Below are 22,343 nucleotides of genomic sequence, written 5' to 3' on the forward strand. Positions count from 1 at the left end.
CCTTCTGTACTGAATCAGCATGCTAAGGTGAAGACAGTTCAATACAGAGATAAGAAAGAGAAAAAACAAGGGCTGACAGATGTTTTGTCATTTTTGGCAAAAATAAATGTACAGTACAAACAAGTTCGCAGAGCTGCACGGCCCTGCCTTTGTGTTTTGAGAGTGCACATGATTTACTTCAGAAATCAGTTTGGCATAGCATAGCTGTGCAGATTCAGCAGGACCTACCATTATCTTGTCATGTTTCTTAGCAAATTGACTTTTACAAGGCATCAATTCAAAAACATAAGAGAAATGTGCTGAACAACCCATCCTTTCTTGTCCCCCCATCCTTTCTTGTCCCCCCATCCAGTGTGTGCTGGCAAATCTGCCAGAGCTGCACCCGTGGGCATGGTGGTGTTTGGCTCCCTCGCTTGCAGGCTTTGGGCATTCTGCGTGTGTGAGCTGGTGTGGGTCTTGATTTTATTATTGTGCTCTCAGACTCCCAAGTTGCTGACTTTTCAGCTAAGTATGGCAGTTCAGACATGGCTTTCTGTCATGTTTCACTTTACAGCCTTAATAGGATTTCACTGGTACAGCAAGAGTAACAAATGCACTGTTGGCAAAATTTTGCAAATTTTGCTGCTTTTCAGCTCTGCTCACCCCCAGCCTGCGGTCTCGGACGGACAAAGAAACATGGCCAAAACGCAGCTAGGTTCCTGGGCTCGCCCTGACTAGCATTGCCTTTCACTGCCTCTGAAGGCAGACTATTGAACTAGATGCACCGCTGGTCTGACCCAGAAGGGCATTTTCTGTGTTTTTAAAGTGTGTCTCTATTCAAGTATCAACACTGAAGTAACCAGGGATGCAGTATTTGTGCGTTCTCAGATGGTGGGCAAATGTGCCTGGATTTTTGTTTATTTTTAAGGGGTTAATTTAAAATGTGTAAAACTTTCCTACCTTCAATCCATGTATGCCTCAGTAAATGGCTTCTATTTAATAACATCTTTGTACGTTACCATTGAGAGATGGCTATCTCGGAGAGTTAAGCTGTGGATGTGCCCAAGGGTGGAAAAAGAACAAAAAAGTAAGTCGAAGGGGAGGGGATATGGGAGAAGGAAGGTTCTTTGTTTGTGCAGGTTTTTTCAATGGATAATGTGTGTGAAGGGTAGGGGTGGAGGTGCTCTAAGGAGCATTCTGAGATAACAAAATAGCTTGCTTGGCTGAACAGGCTGGGTTGAAATGACAGCCCTACCCATCCTCTCTTGCTCTTCTGCAAACTAACCAGCGCTCAGGCAGCAGTGCTCATGTGTGGAGTAGTGCTGTGCACAGCTCCTTTTCCTCTTCCCTTGGGTTTTGAGATGAAACTGCAGGGCTACTGGTATTTTCCCTCCAGCTCCTGAGTTTAGCAACTTCTGTGTGAAGGAAGTTAATTAATTGGCCAATACCGCTGCCTGCTCCTGCAGTTTGACAGGTCCTCTGGCACCAGCATGTCACCACACTCCATGAACTTGCTGCACAAACCCTGTCTCAAGCCACAGCAGTCATTTTCTTGAAGACATGAGTATTTTCTCAATAGAACTTTACTTTTTGTACAAAGTACTTGTCTCCTTTCCTTTCCTCTGCAGAAACTATTTGTCACTCGAAAGACCCATCTGGTTTTGAAGGTTAGCCAGGCAGACCAGAGATGCCAAGGAAGCACACCCAACCTGATGCAGCAGGTTTCAGACCCCCCTGCAGCCCAACTCCTGCGTAGATTTTACTTCCTGTCACAAGTAATGTCTTAAAATTTTTGAATGGCTTACCTGATAGAAAAAACTCTACTTTGTATTAATGGTCAATGGGTCTTTCTAGCAGATGTAAAAACCAGTGAAACATATACAATTTCTTTGGTTTTAGCAGGAACAGATGATTTAATAAGCAGCTATAAATCTCTTGGGAAGGTACAGACATAGTCAAACAGCACACTTCTGCCAGATTTTTCACTGACTAGACTTATAGCCTATGAGTCATAGCGGTCTGCTCCACTCTCCACCTCAAATGCCTGTTGTTGTTTTGGCTTTTAGAGGTGCTCTGTGCTGCATATGGGGGTTTTGATCACCTTCTGTTAATGGGCTTGCTCTTTCATCCAGGAGACAGCCTTCAGTTGACTCTCATTCTCTGTGTGTGCATGATAGTGCATTATGTTTCCATTCCCTAGCCCAGCTTGTGAATTTAAAATTGTATAGTGAAAATGTTTCTGAGGATTATATTAATACAGCCTCCTAAATGGGTTTAGTAGTGGAAATTTCGATAAACTAAAAGAGGTATAGTCAGCGTCTTTCTTAATACAATAATGTTTTCCTTCCCACAGTCTGTGGCTAACTTACGAAGTTTAATAAATTTATTCTAACAGTATTTTTAATAGATTCAGTTATTATCAACTCTTTAGAGATAAGGAAACTGAGACAGAAAGCTGTTTCAGTTACCTGTGGTTCATGCTGAATTTCAGGGGAGGGTTGTATTTCCTAAAGTATCAAAGTGCCATTCCAAATGGATGTAAAATGGCACTGTGTTTTACAACTGTCTTTTATATTGTGCTCGCTTTCCATAAGTGTCTTAGATGTCTAGGAACTGGGGTTTGCAAACTCCTGTTTTATTTTACAGTTGGTTTGCAAGCCATGTGAATTACACTTGGGATATACTCGAGAGGAGGTGAGGTATTAGAATTGCTGAGATTTTCTCCAGGTCACACCCTGGTAAACCAGAGATGAAACTAGTGATAAAACGTGAGACTTTGTATGGAATTTTTAACCATTGTGGAGGTTCTTGCAAGACAGGTGCAGTGCAGCTTATTTTGAATGCAGCTGGATGGGTGGGATTTAAAAAATGGCCCACAACATAGTTTTTTGGGGTTTTTTGGGTTTTTTTTTTAATAATGCAGTGCAGATATCATCTAATATTTTAGAGTGTGACCTGATACAAAAATCTGTCTACGAAAAATTATGCAAAGTTCTGACTTTGTCATACTCAGGCAGGGAAAATCAGGCTTTAAATCTTTCACTGGCTCAGGACTGCATTTGCATTTGTTTTACTCTGGGACTTTGTAAATTGTGAGGAAAGTTTCTTATTTCAGTGGTAGGAATGATGAAGAAACCTTGTTCATGTTTGGCCTTTTTCAGGCTGGAGGGATTAGCAAAAATACATAGATGTGAAGCAGGTTGAGAAACTGGAAACAGCCTTGGAGGCTGATTAATGTATGGAATTGTATAAGGTGATCAAAGATACATATTGTTGGAAGTTTATGGTGAGATTGCAATTTACTGAATCATTCCAACACTGTTTGCTTCTGATTTCTCAGTGCTTCAGAAAGCCAAACAGGTATTGTGCTACTAGGTGAAGAAAGCTATCCAAGGTCATATAACTGGATGGTGTCAAAATCCAGAACAACATTTGATTCTTCAGACTCCTTGTTAGGTCCCTCCACACTGTACAGGAGGCAGAGTAGAGGGTTTCCACCCTATGCATATGTGCAAAAAAAAAAAAGCCTTTTCATCTCTTTCTGGTAAACTGAGAGTGTTGCTTTATGCTTTCAGTAATCACAGAGCTTTCATGTTTACTGATGGGACTTTCACACGTCAGGAAATCAGAAAACTGGAGTATAATCAGCATGTCTGTTCTTGAATGGGGAATTTTCCCCAAAGCAAGTTGTGATGCATGCTCCTAATGATTTGAATCTTACGGTTCAGACTTTCCATAAGCTGCTTCCAGCACTGTAGGCACTAACTTGTGTTTGCAGTGAACATACACACACCCAACTGCAAGGGCAACAGCCATAAGTTACATAGGTAAATCTTGGCATAACTCTGTGATCAATTGGGAATGGCCAGTGCCTTAAAAGTCTGGTCCTACTGTGGTGTTTAGATGGAGATGTTGGTGCAGCAGTCAGTGCTCATGCTGTTACAGGCCCAGGTTAGAGGTTAGACAGAAATCAAGACTTCTAGCAGAGCTTTTGCTACCGCTTCTTCACTGGCAGCAAGGTCTTTTGCAAGCTTTCTGGTGTGTGGTCTTTGCACACTAAATGGCTAACACTCGGCCTGTGTTGTGGGTTTTCACCATTTTCACAGTATGAACAGCAAGCAGCAGCAGTTCCAGGGAGTGAGTTGTCCATCCTCTTAAAGCAATGTACATAGCAATGGGGAACATCACATGACTACGTGGACCTTATCCAGTGTTTTAAAGGAAAAATATCTGTAACACTGTCCTGGCCTATATAAGCTGTATAGTTTTCCCAGACTTGGAAGAAAAGCACTGGTACTTTCCCAAGTTCCACCCTTCTCATTTTGATGTAAAAGAAATGTTGATTCTTGTTTTTCTTTTGTCTCTAAGATGGGAAATACTTTAATTAAAAGAAGAAATTATGGTTTTTCATGGCAAGAGGCAAAATCTTATCTCAGCCATCTCTTTCGTTGAGGGTAAAGCAGAATGAGCACTTTGTTCTTCTTCTTAAATAATAGCTTCTACTGTTAGTGGTGAAGAGGAGACAGATAGGTAGGTGTGTGATTCCCCAGCAGCCTAAAAGGGGGTGTCTGGAGAGTCCTTCCTGGGGTGTGGGGCTGTTTTCAGAGGCATCCCCCAGCTCTGTTTGGAAGAGCACACAGAATTGAAGGAGGAGGAGGAGTGACCTTGCTTGTAAGGCATTCATCTGGAGCGCGGGCGCTGGGAGCTGAATTCCCTGCGCTGGGACTGGCTTCCTCTGTGGTCTGCAGTATGTTGCTCAGGGAATGTCTGTGCCGCACAATGGAGCTGGACACAGAGAGCCCGGGAGCTGACTCCAGGAGGTCTGCACAGCCCTACGGCGCAGTGGGGGCACTGTGCGGAGGCACGACCCCCTTCCTGAAAAAATACAGCTGCACTGGTTCAAGCACTGTGTTGCGCTGTTGGGGATGTGCTGCTTCCAGTTCTGGAGTTATGGTGGCTGCAGCTCATTTGGATATCTCTGTACCACACTCCATTGCTAAACCCAGGAAGCACTGAGGTACTGAGAAACCAACACTGAGATTACAAAACGTTTTTGAACTGTCTGCATGGTCTGGTTTTGGATTTCTTTTGTTTTGCACAAGCTCATCCTAGTCACTCCACTGTCACTGACTTTCATTTCCTCCATGGCACTGGAAACGAGCTAGAAGGAAAGCTTGATTTCAGCTGTTTCCCATGCCCAAATTGTTTTCCAGGAAGAAGAAAGTTCTGATATCCCTTGGAGTTTAGCTGACCCCAGCTGTCTTTCAGGTCCTAACTGTGATCTCAGAGGAGGCAGCAGATTCTGGTGGTCAGAACCCAGTTGGTGACAAACTGTGTCTGAGGGGCCAAGCCACTTAACTCCTCTTTTCCAAGCAGCCACACAGCAGTGACGTTTACTGGGCTTTGTAAAGCACGCTGAGGGCCATGAATGAAAGGAGCTGTGCATATTCAAAGCAGTATTTTGTTTATCTGCTCTATCCAAAATAGAGAAGAAAATAGCTTTATTGTCTGTGGCTTGAAAAATCTGCCTGCTGTGATGATTATGATAATATGAAAGACAAGCTTGTTGTATGCCTAAGGAAACATGCTGTCGCATTTGGCTTTGATTTCAATGGGGTGTAGGTGATGGGACTAGTACTAGGCTGGTGCTTGCAGTACCCTTCCTCCCCAGAGATGCTAAGCAGGGCTCACAGGCATCCCGCAGCATGTTACCAGCAGTTCGCAGGGTCTCCAGGCCAACTTGGAGGTTCAAGTCATGACTAACGTAAAGGAAGCCAACTGCAGAATTAGCACACAGATAAGTCATTGCTTTTTGTCCAAAGGAACATCAGGCTGACACGTTCTTCTTAGTCTCTTGGCTAATAGTCTTTGGAAGATAAGATCTATCCAGTCAGAGAGGGTTGCATAAACTTCCTGTGAACTTTCATAGTTGATGATCAAAAGGAATCACAACACATTCTGTCATTATTTATGTATCTATTTATTAATTTAGAAGTTCAAGAGCATGCAGTACTATTGGTTGTGATTTTTCTCATGTAAACAAGGTGAAATCGTACTGGATGCTCAGCCTTAGGCCCTGTTATTTTCCATTTTGAGTTTAAATTAAGACCTCTTTCGCAGTGGGGGAAAAATGCAAGAAATCCAACCACCACCCATATTCTGCTTTGGACACCAGCACTGCATTTTGAATATACCTGTCCTCATGTCCATTGCTTTGCTAAGACTCTTCCCTTTATTAGCTCTAGAGCCAACGTAACAATGGAGATGGTTCCCAACAGCACCATGTTCTTTGTCCCTCTACCTGAAGGCAAGTAGAGGAAGGGCTACCTTGACAAGTTTGAAAAGTGCCTCTTCAGGTGGGGATTTGGCTTAAAGGATCTGTGTTCCCATCATTTATGTGCTCTGAGAAGGATTCTGCCCCTCTATTCCCATTAAGTCAAAGTTTTGCAGCGCTTGCTTGGTTGCATGCAAGATTTAGTCCTTCCAGAGTTATATTCTAGTAAGTCCTCCTTGCATTTTAATTCCAGGTGTGAGGGGATCTGTTTTTTAAATTGTCTTCTAGTCCCATGTGTAGCGTCTTGTGTTGCAGGATGTGTACTGTGAATGAGGGCAACAGAAACTCGCCCTTTGGCTTTTACTTAAAAGAAACAGTAGTGAACTAAGACAAATTGAGATCTCTCGCATTCATGTAGGGTCAAATCAGAATTCCTGTGGAATTTCAAGCAACTCATTGACATCTGTCCTGATATGGCTAGTTCCCAGAGGAAGCCTGTTTGTCTCATTTGCCCTTCTTGGGACATAAATCCATGCTTGATGGGGATATATGCAGAAAAAATGGTATAGGAAGAGACTAACACCTATAAAGGGCAAAATTTTCTTGTTTTGTCCAGGCAGGACAAATAATCCCCCCTTGGGGGCTTCCCCCTTCCATCAGTTTTGGTCCTACAGCTTCCTGTCTTTCCTTTTCAGGCATGCCTGGGATACAGCACAGCCACGCACAGGAAGGGTGTTGGCTGGAGTGCAGATGGGTTGCAGGCAGGGCTGGTTCTGGAGAATTAAGGAGCAGAAGGACTGACTTACATGAGGTTCCCACCTTTTGGTTATCCCTATGGCTTGGCTTGTGCCTTGGCCTGGTGCCATCTGACACAGTGTGCAGCACTGGGGTGTTGAGGGCTGGCTGAATTGGCTGCCCGGGCCCAGAGCCAGTTTGTATGGTTTCTTTGGCTTTGCACCTTTTTCCTAGCAGGGTGAGCTGTAATATGTGTCTCCTGTCATGAGTCAGACTATAGGTATGGGTAATTCTCAAACCAGGCATTTACATGAGTTAATTCTACACTGTTCAGGTTTAAAGTTGTTTTATTAAGGAATTATTCATCTTATTGCTCAGCAGATTTTCAACGTCATTATTAGGTTTAACATGAGGAGCGTGTCCTGGTTATATCACCAAACAACATCTTAAAGCTTTAATTGCCTTTCTTTCTCTCTTTTCTGAAATATGCAACATTATTAAAGCACCACTTTGGTAAAATATTGTAGCACATGCTTGGCATATTTTTAAGCTCTTTTGAAGTCAATGTTTAAGTGCTTTGCTGAATCAGGGCCTAAAACAATAATAGCCACAAAGTTAAGCAACTTTATTTCTGAATGAGTGTTTGCACAGGAGTTTAATGTGTGTCAGCTTCTTGTCATGACCCCCCAGGTACAGATATCCTCTTAGTTTCACTGCATCACTTAGAAACTTTTACAAATTGCTGTCTTGCACCCAGCTGAGATGTCGGGGTCAGACCCAAGTATGGTAGGCTTTCATTTGCAGAATGAGATCAAACTGAAATGGGATATGGGGCCATAAAGGGATTGGCAGCATCTCAAAGAGTGTACAGCTATTAGTAATTTCCTACATACATATAGTATATGTGTGTGTGTATATATATATACTTTGTGTGTGTATATATATATACACTTTTTTTCTGGGTTAGTGAAATCACTACAGTACTTCAAACATGATCCTTGTTGGGCTATTAAAGAACTCATGGAAATTTTTAATTCTCCTGCTAGAAGAGAGAGTTGTGGAAATACTATGGGTAATAGATCTGATGCTGAAATGGAGGAAGAAAGCAAGTTCATAGGTGACTGATCTTAGACTTACACCTGGGCAGTCTCCTTGCAACCGGGGGGGGGCTCGTATGTTGGGTCAACTCCTTTGCTATTGTTTGCAGGGGTACAAAATGCTTTTGTACTACTTACTATGATACCATAATCCTAGCAAATCATGATGCAGTGAGGTAAAATTGTTAATGCCACCGAAGTCACTAAGTTTTATTTTCTCAAGTAGAATGATGCTTTTGGGGTCAGAGGTGTTATCTTGTGCAGTGTGCTTTACTGCTGTGCTCTTATGCTGTTGTGTTGGAGTGTTAACAATAAAGGCCAGTGCTGTGGGCTATTAATTCAAAGAACTCAATGGTGGTGTGGGACTGCTTCAAAGAGTATGGTGGCTGCTGTCCTGGATGTCATTGTCTTGTCCCACCTGGTAGTCACAGAACGCCCTATGCAAAAATGTTGAGGGCTGGGCCTCTAAATAAAGCTCAGAGAGCACAGTTTTTGTAGTGCATGCACACTTTATAGTATGGGCTGGTGGGGGCCTTTCCCCTTATTTCCATACCTCTGCAAGTCACTGCCTGGTGATGAGGACGTGCTGCTGCCTAGCTCTGCCTCTCCCAGTGAGGTCAGCAGGAGCTGCAGGCACTTGCCTCTTCATGGTATTGGGTTAAAAATATACTGGAACAGGGTACTGAAGCTTCATTTTTTGCTGTTGAGTCTTAAATTCATCTAAGTTCAGATGTACATATCTGTTGAGGTCACTGGAAAAATGGTCAGTAACTGTGGCGTAGAGGTGACATGAGAAGCAGAGAGATAAGGTGGCCATCTTCTATGGGAAAGGGACAGAAGCTCTGCTGAAGGGCAGAAAGTTATTCGAGGAGGGGGAAAAATCATAAATAATTTTACAAGAGTATTTTTATGTGGAACTTCATTTTGTTTAAATAATGCAAAGGAAACTGTTACTGAAGTTGTGTAGTGATTCATCTCTGTTTACACCTACCAGAGATTTGTGCTGTTGTTGTGGGCAGCTTAGCCTGTAGCTCATCTCTGGTTTTGTTTTTTTAAATCCCAAAGTTGATGTGGTGTTTTCACTTACTGAAAGAGATAAAATTTCATGAGTCATTTAGAAGCAAATCTGATTTTTGTTTTCTCTCCTGTTGCTGATGATGGCCGCTTGATTTGGAAAGTGTTCAGTAAAGATTCTCAGACCACGCAGCTTGTGGAGAGAGCGGCTCATCCTTCGCTTTTCAGTCTCAAGGGCAGAGACGCCAGGTGTGCCCGGGTGAGGACTCCTCACGACACACTCATCTTGTTAGTGCAGGTCTGCTCCTGTGCGTCTCACGTGGCTTCTGCCTCCTGCGCTTGGGACCACAGAGCATAGCAAGGAGTGTGTTCAACCCATCAGAAATGGGAAGTGTATTGGAAATAGGAAACTAAACATCAGCCATGTGTGAGTAATGGATTGTCTGTCTCCTGCAGGGGATGAGGATACGTATTCTAATGCAGTGTAGCCATGACACTGTAATTAACATAACATCAGCTGCTCATGATGTCCTCTGTTTATGATCCCAAACTCCGCCCTGATCCTCAATTTTGTTCTGAGGTCTTGATGACCATAGAAAAGCCCAGTGAGAAAAAAGTAAAAGGTAGGAATGGTTCTTGTTTCACTGGGGCAAATCTGAGCAAAATATTTCACCTTTTGGCAACAAATTGGCTTATATTTATGAGGCTTAGAACAGAAAAGTGCTTGTCCGGGGTCTTCTGTGGTAGTCACCTGCCCAAGACCAAAGCTTGGGCCATCGTTTTACTACTGTGTTTTGTACCTACGTATTTGTGCATGCATAATATATTTTAACTACTTCATTTGTTTTGGTTGGAACTTTAAACTGTAACTGAGTGTACATGTAATGCAATGAGCATTTTCAATTGTTTATAAATGTTAGCTTGCATGCTCTCCTGAGATCCTGACCATATGTGTAGATGTGGTCACCTAATGAAGTGCTACAGAGCCTTGTGATAAACTCTGGAGTGGGATGCGATGCAGATGGTTGGTACGTACTCCCATGCTACTAGTAACGGGGTCAATAGAAAATCTGAGGCTGATCAGCCATTTCACCTGTCCACTGATCAATTCCGAGGTTGATTTTTTTTTTTTTATTACTTCCATGTCTCTGACCACTCCCTCTGCAGTGCTGTAGAGTAAAACAGGCCTTTCTTGGGAGAAGCTACCTGTCTCCCTCTTTCCCCAGTTATGCTGCTGAAACTGTGCTCACTTGCAGCATGTGATGAGTTTAACTCAAGTCATACACCAAAGGGAACTTTTCAAGACAAAAACATGTCATATTTTTTTATATTTGTCTCCTGTGGTTCTGCTGGACTTCACTGGTGCATTTTTAAGGGAATTCAGTGTGAACTTGCAAGCTTAGCATGTGGCACTTTCATGTCTAGAAAAACTTTCATGTAATGCCATGTCAGCATCTTCTGGGTTCTTGACAGCTGAAGTAGCTGTCTCTATAGCCATCTACCTGTGAACAGTCTGCATGCAGTTTTTGGTAACAGTGTAAGATATGCCTCATGTACACGCCTTTGGGTAGTGTTTTTGATAGAAAGAGGTGGTTTAAGTGTACAACCTGCTGGGAGCTCTGTCACTTGCAAAAAGTAGAGGTTTCAGAAGTACAGTCAGTAACATGCTCCAGTGTAAGTTTATATCTTATAATAGCTATATGGAGAGATAGGTGTTCTCATAAGACATCTTGGCTACCTCACTGTCTAGGTTTGTTCTAATCCCACCTTTGCTATCGTGTTACAAACACAGCCAGAAGAGTATTAGGTTGGAACTCTTTTATATCTCCTCCTGTGTAAACCTAGCAGTGTTGATTATGTAATGTACATACACATTCTCTTGTATTCAGCTCCCTAAATAACATATAAAGGGTTTCATATGCTAATTTTATTTCAAGTTTTTAATGCAGGAGTAGAATATCATAACAGCATAATGAAGTGGTTGATAGAGAAAAAAGAAACTGATTTCCTCCTGAGTAGGGCATAGCCAGCTTTGCAATTTTACGCCCACTAGAGGGACTGTTGCTTACACTACTCATTGCAGAAAGCAAAGTCATGCAGTCCCTTTAGGATCTTTTATGAAGTTTTAAAACTTTGAATGACTGACTCTGGTTAAATCCTCTAAAGAGTAAGTCTCTAAGCTATTTTTTGAACTGTAAAGACTTTGGGCATGGTGCTGTTCTTCTGAGTCCAAATACTTCTTACTGAATTTCCTTACTAAATGTTCTTTTTCTTTCTTCTTTTTTTTTAAAGTATTTTCTGTTCTCTTGATTAATCAGTCCAGGCTTTACTATATGATGTTACTGGGGATTAATTTAGATTTTTTTTTTGTCATGGAAAAAATGTTGTGTTTTTATGTTTGGAATAAGTTTTGTTTTGCAACCACGGTGCCAATGAACATGGTAAATGAATCTGTTTTTGTATTTGCAAACGTCATTGAAATGGGTTTCTCCTTTAACTGGGAGATAGCGAGTTTTGGGTAAGAGTATGAGAACTTCCAAATGTATCTGTTTTTTCATGTTTAGCTGGGGGATTTTTTGTTTGAGTTGAATGTTCCTGACCTGCACATTTTACTTGTTAATTACAGAAACATGAAAGAATACGGGAAGTCCTGCATGACCACGATGAATACCTGTGCTAATTAAGTCACTGGCTGGGTACTGGGAGAACAGCAAGGTAAGCAGTCAGGCCATGCCAGCAGCATTTCTTGTAATCTGCGTGATTGTATTTCAATAAAGCCTTAGTGCTTTCAGATATCAAATTCATAACAAGTCGGGTGAAGACAAATAGCCCACAGGTTTGAATGCAATAGATTTACTTTTAGTTCAAAGCTTTGGCAAGCAAACACCTCTGTGTTCCTTCCTGGGGGAAAAAAAAAAGTACAAGCTCTGTGCTGGTTTTCTTTTTTAAAAGGCAATATCTCTAATTTGAACAATCGATTCATGACCAAAGCTCAGCTTCCTGGGCTGACTCTAGGGAGGGCTTGGAGGAGGGGTGGAATGCTTCAAAAACTTAGCTGATGAAAAGGCATGCTGTTTTGTGGATGCCTCCCAGAATTGTTTAAATCTGTGTGTGTGTGTATGCGCGCGCGTGCGTATGAAAAGAGAGAGAGAGGTCTCCATGACAACTGGCCTGGCCAGTCTGTGTTCTCTGCAATCATTTTAGCTGGAATCAGTGCTGCGAAAGGTCATATGAAGGAGTTGTGGGAAGCACAGCAGGTATTAGACGCTAATCGACTGGTTTTCTGATTGCCTCAGATAATAAGACAGAGTTTTGTCTGGGAAATACAAATCTAAGAATGGAGTGGAAAGGGAAAGGCTCCAAACTTCAGGTAACAAAAATTGCCTTTTTAATGTTATTTCCTCCCATTTTAAAGTTTGGTGTGTTTTGTTTTTCTTTTTTTCTGTGGTGTTTACTCCCAGCCGAGTGTCTGAGCAAGCTTGGATTCCCTAGCTCTGGGGAATGATGTCATGCGGCAACAGTTGGATTCTATTAGCCAGGGAAAGAGGAAACATCCTGCATTTTTGAAAAAAAAAAAAAAAAAAAAAAGATACTTTGGCTTTTTGTTGAATCCTGTGCAAAGGCTGCAAAAAGTGTGTTTTTTTTTTTTTTTTAAAAAAAGAGTTGCTAAGAAATTAATTCACAGAAAATGTAACTTAGGATCTAGACAGCACCAAACTTTAAAACCACTGCAACAATTACTCCTATACGCAAGAAAATAATTATGGAAGTGTTAGAGAATTCAGAAGACATGTTGGTCTTCTTGGATGCTCCTATTTTCATCTTTAATGAGAGAATTAATTGCACCTTAATTAAGCAGAGGATTTGGAACCTCCACACACTTGGGATCCTTTAGCAATTGTTTGGAGAATGTGCTGCTAAAGAGTCTCTTCTGGGCTGGGCTCTGTCTCAAACTGCTGTTTATGAATAGATGATGCTGGCAGCATTGTTCTCAATAAGGTTTTCAGTCCTGGACTGTATTTTTCATAGCTTTAAACCAGCTTTTTCTGGGAGAGGGTAGCAGGGGAAGAAAGTAGAAAACTAGTAATTTCGGCAATTTGAAAGGGTCTTTTTCCCCCATTTCCTCAGAGATGTTTGCTAAATGCTGTATTCAACACTCAACACTAGGATAGCATGCATAGCATTTTAAGCAGAAAAATACCTAATGATTTCTGTACAACTGCTATGTCCTAATGAAAAGACTTAGAAAATGGATATAATCCTGCTTCCGCGAACATCGCAAAAATACACTGTACTGATAACCATGATAAAAAGATTAGGTCACCCATGTGCTGTTTAAACTCCCCTATAGCAGATGCTCATTTGTACTTTTATGCTGCTTTGCTCCCTTCTGTGCGTTTCAGGCATGATCCAAAGCTTGCTGGAGTCCATGGGAGTTTTCCCGTCAACTTCAAAGGGCTTCAGATCAGCCTCTGCCTGAGAACTTCTCAGCCTCTACTTCAGTCTCTTGACTGCAGGACCAGGCCACAGGCTTTCCACTTTCTTTCTTGAACTTTCCAAACAGAAGGTCTTTTGTGTTCCTCCAAACAATGCCAGGCACTGCTGGCTGGCTTCAGGGTGGCTGCTAACACATACTGGAGATAATAGTGATGCTTATTTCCGCTTTCTCCTAAAATTGTCCTAGAGGGAGAAAGTGCAGTGAATGGAAATCAGATCCTTGTATTCCACCTCCCCTCCTCACAAGTGGCCATTGTTTATGAGTGTGTCTGTGTGTGCAAATTGTTCCTTGATTAAAGGGCAGTATTGGCTGTGCTTCAGGGAGGAGTTTTAGGAAGATTTTAGGGGGAAAACACTGTTATCGCTGTGATCTGCCAGTAGAGCAATCATGAGGGAGAAGCAGGCTGTCCTGGAGCAGGCGATCTTTCTGCAACATCTGTGCAGAACTGATGGCTGCCATCTGAGAACTGAGGGCTGATCGTGTGCCCTTCTTGCCTACCAGATTTGACCAGCTTGATTCTATAAATAAAATACTGCTGTTAGTGAATATCAATTGATAATTTGGTTAAGTGATTGGAAAATATAATAATTTTTCATCTGTTTGGTTGGGAGCAGTTTAATAAGAAATCCTTGTGCCATTCTTCACAAGAAATGAAATATCTGTGGAGCTGGTGTGTTAATTTGAACCATCCCCCTCCTTAAGAAACACTGATGATTACCCAAGTTTAAGGCTCATTTGCGGGAAAATACTATTAGTCGCTGAAATTTCTGAGACAGACAAAGATTATGATTTTCAAAATCAGAACCACTGCTTTTAAATGCTTACATTTTACAGCTGGTCAGCTTGAGACTCTTGAGAGATCTCTGCATGGTGTTGCAAATTGGGCATTTCAAAGGCAACAGTTGCTTTGTGGCGTCTATCTGTTGTGTGGCGCAATGCAGCGGGAAGCCTGGTGAGTTCTCTCCCAGTGTTTCTGGCTGAGTGGCATTTCCCTTAATGGTCCGTGTTGTAGTATTTACATATTACTTTGAAAAGTGATACAAGGCATCATTCCTGTAGTCCTTTAATATAATTTCCATATGTCCTAGCATTCTGAATGGTTCCAAATGAAGTTTTCATATGTTATACACTACATATACCTTACCAGTAGGAAATTAAAAAAAAATAATCTATAAATCATAGTATAACTACACTCATAATAACATATCCTATAGCTGACTTACTATGGTTGGGCAGAAATGTAACCAGCAGCACACAGGCATTGGCACGTTGGAGTTTTTTTTTTTTTCATCCATTAAGACACTAAGTGATTCAGGAAGGCTGCTGCTACACCTGGTAACGCATGTGGAGTTCTTGCAGCAGTCTGTGCAGGCGGCTCTGCTCAACACGGCTCCTGTGGACAGGTCCTTAGCCCAGCATTTGCAGCTTGCTGTAGTTGTCACTTTATAGGCGCATTCATTTCTTGAAGGGAGTTGCTTTATGTTGTTGTCCTGATGTAAATCTCCTTGTTGGTCCCGTGTGTTCACCACGTTTCTGCCAGTGGCTGTACGCCCACATTTTGTCAGTGGATAGTCAGTGACTCTTGAGTTTTCCGGAGAGATTAATGTGTGTTTTTGATAGGATTAGTTGTGTCCTGTCTCATTGCACTTAGAAGGAAAGTGAAAGGACGTGGTAGAAATACTTTTTTGTTCTCTTCTTGACTATCTAATGAGTAACTCATATTCTGAGTTATAATGTTTTAATTGCTTGTTTTATCTTGCATAAGATCAGTTTTTGTATAACTGCTTGCACTCCCCCTATCCATAGGTTTACAGTTTGTTTCCCTGTTGTTTGTTGCAGTGAGTTCCAGGTTAATTGCTTTATTGATGTATTTGTCTTTATTATTTGGAAATACACTGCTTTGTTTGCAAATGAGCTGAGGCTATCTAGAAGGCTAGGACTTACTTTGCATCATTCAATATTTGTTTCTGCTCTTACTCCCTTCTCTAAATAACTCCCATCTCTTTGGTTTTTCTTCTTGGGGAAAGTCTGTGAGGCACTGGAAAAAACACTGTAGTTGTCTCAGTTTCTGCTGTTTTCTTTGAAGGTTGAGTGATCTTCAGAGCACCTGGCATTACAGTTGTGGACAGATGCACCATTAAATTCTTGAACATGAGATCAGTATTTTCCATCTGTAACCCTGTGCTCACAATAGATGGAATTCATTGATTGAAAACAACAGTGCTGCATATTTAGAAGAGCTGCTCATAATGGTGCTCAAATCTTTTCTTATATTCTGTAATTTAATTTCAATTCCAGCAGTGTGAACAACTAGTTCTCACAGTTGTTTCCTCTCACAGGCTGTTTTCTGGTCTTGGTGAGTCTGTGTGACTTTCTAAGGTGTAAAATGTGACATGCAAAAGGATTTGTTCTAAGCAGCTCATGAGTGTGGCTACCTTTAATTACAGCAAGAACCTTGGAACGATTGCACTGTCATTCTGCTCCGCAGACCAGGCTATCATTAGTGCTAATCAGTGATGTCTGTTCTGCCTTTGCATCTTTGACCCAGTTACTTTGCTGAACTTAACACAGTTGCTGGTGTGACACAAAGCAGACTCTTGGCACAGCCCTGATCACAGAGCAGGGAGAGATCTGGCAACTTTCACACAAATCCATTATAATTAAGGCTTCCGGTCTGGGATTTAAACTTCTTCTTTCTCTTAAAAGCCTGAGAGGCTTTTAACAATATTTTTCAGGCTGAAAGTGAACCTACTGCTTGTAGAGGCAAAGTCCCCTGATGGTACTAGCTGCAGGCAGACCTGGAAGAGGCAGGTGCTGCTCTTGTTCCTTCATCAGGATTTGAAAGTGTGCTTCCACTCTGAGTGCTTTTTGAATAGAGCCTCCTAGTTCCTCAGCTTCGCATGACAACAGCAGAGTTCCCTAAGCAGTTAGAGGAGTGTTGCACAGTTGGCTTTCTTCCAGTGCCAGCTTTTATTCTGAGTTCAAGCCTCATGTAGCATTAATCCTCTTTGCCCACTTGGAGCCAAACTTCTGTATGCAAGGGGCTGTTAAAAAGAGTCCCATTTCCCAATCCTGCTAGAGGCAGTGCTCCGCCCTTGAACAACTTTTTCCCCCTCCACTTGCAGTTTGGTGACAAAAAGATGAATCAGAGGTTAAAACTTCTGCCAATAGCAAGAGCAAAATTTGGCATCCCTTGTGCAGCTGGCATCAAATGGATACAAGCCAGCAAATTACCTGTGCTCCTGGTCCAGCAGAGCCTGGTGATTTATGACCAGAACATCCTTCCCCTCTTTAAAGCAGGTTTGAAAGTTAAAAGGCATCACTAAGTGTTTACCACATTATGGACATGCTGAGGATAGCTGGACAATTTTGACAGAACAAAACCTGCTCCCTGCAATGCTATTTCATGCCTTTTTGGTAGAGAGCAAAAAACAATTTGAGAGCTGCAGCAGTATGGAAACATTTGCAGCTGCACAATTCGCATTCCTATGTTTCAGTCTCTCACAGGCCCATGCAGATCTTCTATTATTAGTTTTAAAAGGAGAATAGCTGACAGCTGATTAATTTGAATGGCGTATTCCAGAGAGAGCTGTTTTATGACTGAGTTGTCAAGAGCGTCAAGCCAAGAAAAGTATTGAGTAAAGTTACAAAGAAAAATCTGATGTAGAGCACAATCCTGTTTATCCAAAAGAATTGTGAAGGACAAAACCATCTTCATACCACTCTGCTGTCAACATGTTCAAACCTGTGCTGGGGGAGGTGAGAAGCTGAAGAGCTCAGCCTGTTGCATTCATCCCCCAGCAGTTCATGGGAGAGCTCCCTGGGGGTTTTCTGGCGTGTTGTCACAGGGAAGGGGACATATCACAACTCAGTCTTCAGAAACCTGCCTAAAAAATAATTTCGAGTGACTCATTCTGGTGTTGGTTTTTGGAGACAAGTTGGTTTCGGAGAGAAGAGTGGAAAAAAACCCACTTTTGGACAATGGATATGCTTTGTGTAATGAGCTGATGCTCAGGATTAGTGCTGCTCCGCTGTGCGTCAGACTGGGTTTCACCATTGTACTGACCCTGCTACACTCATGCTCCGGGCAGCAGATTGGGTTTTGGGAACATATGAAGACCTAAGAGCAAACACTGTTTTTTCAGTGCTCTTTTATTAGCAGAAGCACATGACAGTAAGTTGAGTGGTATCACCCCGGGACATGCACAGGCGGCTGTCTGGCCACCCCTTTTGTTTCCTGTGGAAAGCACTACCCTTGTGTGCCACCTGTAAGCCTAGCCTGGGCAGCTGAAGCACAGCTCTCTTCCTGATCTGAGACACCAGTGGAGAAGGAGAGCCAGTCCTGTCCCTGAAGCTGCATAAGATGATCCATTTACATCTTCTATCTCCTACAGCAGTGAGCCTCTGCCATGATGCTGTAATGTCATCTGCTTTCATGGGACTGTTCCCTCTGCCCCTGCTTGGGATGCTCAGGGGAGCAGGAGTCACAAAAGGTGAGAGCAAGGAGTAGCATGAGGTGAGAAGGTTACACTGCTCCGGAGTTGCCATGGGCTGAGAGGAGACTGCATTTTTCAGCCCAGAGAACTTGTGTCCTTGACGGTGATTGGATGATCAGCTGGGCTGGACTGCTGTTCCCATGAGCCAGGCCAGAGCTGCTGTCAAGGCACAGAGGAGGTGGTCCCAAAACACAGGCAGAGCTGAGGTCCTTATGGACCCTGACTGTTGCCGTGTGCTGCCTGCGCCCTCCTCCTCCTCACCTCAGGGACCATGGAGACAGGGGAAAGGGTAGCAATGAGAGTGAGGCTTTTTCACTTTCTATCCAGCAGTTGTGTCCAGGTTTCTTTCTCAACAGATGTCTCCCTGAAAATGAGAGGTTTTTTAGTGAAAAGGTTGTATGAAGGCAGAGGTTGAACCTTACTGCATTTTAAAATGCTCCCTTCATGCCCACGTATTTGGAGCTCTTTGTGTGTGGTGAGGGGACTGCGATACAAGCTGGTTGTACAGGGGACACCATCAGCAGGTTATAATCTCTTTTGTGCCAGAGTCAGTGGATAGTATAATATACTGTCAAATCTGGCATTTGGATTAAGATCTGCTTTCTTCTCCTACGGAGACATCATCCAGCTTTCTGCTGAGACGCATCAAGAGCTAAGGTCCCTGCTGTGTTTTATTTACTATTGGCTGACATGCATGGACAGTAGAAAACAAATGTAAGCATGACTCAGTGCTGTGTACTACAATAGCACAGAATGTTTCCTGGGGATTTATGACCATCTGGAAGAACGGGGCATCCAGGAGGCAGCCTGAGGTCATCAGCTGCAGCACCTTGTTGGCAGATCCCAGCGCAGTGCCTGTGCCTGTGGCACTGATGGCTCTGATAACATGGATGTACCTACCTGTTCTAAAAGTATGGCCAGATTCTCAGGTAGAGAAAGATGAAGCCAATGGAGTTATGCTAAAGGTTTCCATGATTTTTTTGAAAATCTATGCAGTTCATGTTCTGGATAGGGCAGACTGATTGCAAAGTGGCCATTTATCCAGAGATTCTGGGTGTCAGTCAATGGCTGCTCTGGTCAGGCTGTGTGATGTCCTGAAATCCTGAACAAATGGCCACATTACTCTTTTTCCACCTTAATAAAATTTCTTTGTGCAGAACCAGGCTGCATTAGGTGAAGCTCTCTTGTGCATCAGCCTCTTGCCAAGTTGTATTGGGTGTGTAATGTCAGTTTGGCAGTTGCGTTGCTGGTGAGATGTATGACCTTGCCTACAGTAGCAATGCACATGGGCTTACTGTCTTCTGAGATCTGGCATCACGTGTGCCCCTCAGGGACACAGAGAGAGGACAGGCTCCAAAATGAACTGCCACTGGTTCTGAGAAGGATGAATTCCTGCTTCCTGTATTGGTGCCAAATGATGTGCTGGCTTATGGAAGTATTAAAATATTTCCTTTTCTCCTGGCAAATAATTTTTAATAGTAGAAACCTGTTGCTTGCAGCGAGGGAACAGTTGGCTACTCCTGAGTCTGGGTAGAAAATGAAGATGCTAGGAATAGGTTGGAGGAAGAGTGCAGAAAAAACCCAGCTGATTATCTGTGAAAGAGGAAAGAAAACCTTGTTAAAAGGTAATTATTCTTTTGGATGAGTGGTTGACTTCCCACAAGGTGGGCAGAAGAGGAGCGAAGTCAAAACCCAGACTTCTGGCTCAGCGTAATACTTATCATTTCAACATTTGCTTACAATCTGGTTTAAAAAACAACCCAACCAACCAACCCATCATTGCAGACTGGGAATCCTGTAAAATATTTTTTCAGTAGCATGAACACATGGTGTTCCCAAAACAAAACAGTCCAGGACACTTGTGGTGGCAGGGTGATGCTGAGAGCCTGCTAGGCTGTTTTACTGCCGCCCGCTACTGAACAGGAGCAGCAAATCTGTTGGCTTGGACAGATTGCCCTCGTGACAGTGGCTCATTAACGGTTGTCACATCAGTTATGTTTCCATGACAGCCTCAGGTCTGACAAATGTGACAAAGCTGTGTTTTATCAGTAAATCCCCCAGAAAATCCCCTGCCGGCCCTAGTCAGGAAAGCATATGGATAAGAAGAGAAACTTATTCTTCCTGCTCTTTGTTACTGATTCTGCTCTTTGTATGTGAACTAGCCAGCTAGGACTAGTTGCATTCCTCTGTAATTTGCAGTACCTCCTGTACGGGGCTGAACCAGTGATGAATTAATACCTTTAAGTTTTATTCATTATTTTAGTGACCAAGGAAATAAATGTCAGATTGAAGTTTTGGGGAATGGAGCAGAAGCACCAATGTTCTATTACAGGGCAGGCTTGGGCACCCTTGAATCAAACTGGCTTTTGTGCAGAAGGGTTGTGGAGATTCAGGTAGGTATGTTGGCCACAGTTGAACCTGTCGTGTAAGCGGTTAGACTTGTTCTGTTGCAATTATTAAAAAAAAAAAAAGAGCAGGAGCATTTTATATATATTCAAGTATTCTCCCTTTGAAATTCCTCATTAAACACTACAAGATGAAGGAATCTGCAATTGTTTGTTATCTGTAGGTTATCTATTAATATGTTGCACGCCAAATCACACTCATACATAAAATGAAGAAGAGGATAAAACTATAGACATGCTGAGATCTCTTTCTATCACGAACGTATCTTGAAATCTAGCAGGATCTGTAATATAAGTATTTGACTCTCTCATGCAGGGAAGGTGAAAGGAGGGAAACACTAGTTGAATAAATTAGATAATATGACATAAATAAGAAGTTGAGGAGTGCTCCAGAGCTTTGTGTGGTGTAACATGGTTGACCTTTCCTGAATAGAATTGGATCTGCTTACAAGCATTCAGTCCATCTTTGCAGGGAATTGCAAACAGGATGCAGCTTTGCTAATATTGGCAGGTATTGGAGGTTTTTTTAACTGAAGTGATAGACCCTGGGGCACTGTATCAAAAGGTCATGAAGTTCAATCCTGGTGCTACACACTGCTCTTGTGCAGTTTAGCTGATAGCTCTGTGTGTGCCTGTATAACGTATGTATGTATGAATTACTGCTCGCTTCAGCTATCTGTATTAGCAGACTGCAAGTAGTAGAAGTCTCACCAGGAACATTTTTATTTCCAAATCAGGTCGAAACTTTTGTTTGGGAGACCCTAACTTTGCCCAAGAGAGGTTTCCAAGGGAGTAAAGGCAAACCTACTTAATTCAAGACTGTGTTCTGGGATTGAGCATCTCATTTGGCTGCAGCAAGCCTGTGCACAGGCAGTACTGAGTAATTCCCTGGCTTGAGATTTCCAGCACTATCTCTGAGATAGGAAATGGTGATGCTTCAGCTGCTCACTAGTGCACTGTTTATAGTGCCACAGTTGTGTTATACCAAACTCAGAGGTGATGATTTTGACTGAAACGCACATAGGCGAATATATTTATTTTAAAGCAATGAGTAATAAATAAATTATTATTTATGTGGTTACTGCTATAAATTAATCCAATGCTTTTTCAAGCATTGTTGGAAATTCTAGTCAAAGCTGGCAAGTGAAACGTGAATCGTATTTTATAGCTCATATCTGCTAGGTGCAGAGGGGGAAGCTGAATAAAAAGAAATCGGGATATACCTCAGAAAGACAAAATTTGTCATGTACTAATGGCAGATGTCTACTCCTGATCTCCACAGGAGCAATGGCAGAGGGAGGGAACAGATCATCTTTATGACTGTTCAGGCATAGTCAATAGGAGAATGAAAGACGAGGGATGGAAATGTGTTTTTTCTCAAAAAATGCCATGTAACTCAGAATAGCTGGGTATTTTGTGAGGGAATACCTTTTGTTTTACAGTTGTTGGAAAGACGTGAGGACAAATGCCCTGAAGGGTAAGAGGTCCTTAAAGCTGTGAAGAAATAAGGAAAGGAAAGGCTTTAAAAATAATTGAATAATTAGATCTCATTCAAGCCATGATTGGCTGTTTTTAGACAGAAACCTTAGAAGAAGCAGTAGCCAAGAGGTGAATGAAAATGCACCACAGTTCTTTTGGCATATTGCCTTCCAAAACAGATGATGAGGCTTCTTCTGATGGAGGTATAGCTGCTGTGCTAAAAATATTTCTTACCTTAGTCACAAATAAAGACACTCAGAGCTGAATTTAAAAGATGTTCTACAGCAACTGTAGTCAAAACAGGTTCATCTTAAATTGTCATCCATCCTGTAAAACAGTTGCCCAGTGTCAGTCAAAGAGAGTTTG

The 22,343-nt window shown here is 42.3% G+C and overlaps 1 protein-coding gene across 5 annotated transcripts in view; it reads left to right on the forward strand.

Moving 5' to 3' along the window:
- Positions 1 to 22,343, forward strand: part of DENND2B (DENN domain containing 2B) — a 177,799-nt gene that overhangs the window by 28,241 nt on the left and 127,215 nt on the right. For 2 of the 5 annotated variants that reach the window (XM_074884443.1, XM_074884446.1), the window contains exon 2: positions 11,726 to 11,814. The gene's annotated coding sequence lies outside the window, so the exon portion shown is untranslated. Of the gene's footprint in view, positions 1 to 11,725; positions 11,815 to 12,334; positions 12,470 to 22,343 lie in introns of those variants that run through there. The other 3 variants (XM_074884444.1, XM_074884447.1, XM_074884445.1) reach the window with 2 other exon arrangements.

This window comes from Strix uralensis, chromosome 15, assembly GCF_047716275.1.
Source record: "Strix uralensis isolate ZFMK-TIS-50842 chromosome 15, bStrUra1, whole genome shotgun sequence".
Taxonomy (NCBI): domain Eukaryota; kingdom Metazoa; phylum Chordata; class Aves; order Strigiformes; family Strigidae; genus Strix; species Strix uralensis.